Below are 851 nucleotides of genomic sequence, written 5' to 3'. Positions count from 1 at the left end.
CATCCTCATCCCATCCTCATCCTCATCCTAATCCTCATCCTCATCCTCATCCTCGTGCTTATCCTATCCTCATCATCATCCTCATCCTCTTGCTCATCCTCGTCCTCATCCTCATCCTCATCCTCATCCTTATCCTCATCCTCATCCTCATCCTCATCCTCATCCTATACTCCTCATATCGTCATCCTCATCCTCATCCTCATCCTCTTCCTCACCCTATCATATTCTCATCCTCATCCTATCCTCATCCTCGTCCTCATCCTTATTCTCGTCCTCATCCTATGCTCATCCTCCTCCTCATCGTATCCTTGTCCTCATCCTATCCTCATCGTCTTCCTCCTCCTCATCCTATCCTTATCCTCATTCTCACCCTCTTCGACATTCTTATCCTCATCCTATCCCCATCCTCATCCTCATTCTCATTCTACTGCTCATCCTATCCTCATCCTCAACCTCATCCTATCCTCATTCTCATTATCGTCCTCATCCTTTCCTCATCCTCCTCTTCATCCTATCCTCATTCTCATCCTCCTCCTACATCCTCGTCCTCATCCTCATCCTCATGCTCGTCCTTTTCCTCATCCTCATCCTCATCCTCTTCCTCATCTTCATCCTCATCCTATCCACATGCTCATCCTCATCCTACCCTCATCCTAAACCTATTCTAATCCTCATCCTCATCCTCATCCTCATCCTTATCCTATCTTCATCATCTTCCTATCCTCATCCTCGTCCTCCTCCTATCCTCATCATCGTCCTCATTCACATCCTCATCCTCATCCTCATCCTCATCCTCATCCTCATCCTCATCCTCATCCTCATCCTCATCCTCATGCTCATCCTCATCCTCA

The sequence above is a fragment of the Lupinus angustifolius genome, chromosome LG05, assembly GCF_001865875.1.
Source record: "Lupinus angustifolius cultivar Tanjil chromosome LG05, LupAngTanjil_v1.0, whole genome shotgun sequence".
NCBI classification, from domain to species: domain Eukaryota; kingdom Viridiplantae; phylum Streptophyta; class Magnoliopsida; order Fabales; family Fabaceae; genus Lupinus; species Lupinus angustifolius.
Note: the sequence above shows the minus strand (reverse complement) of the source record.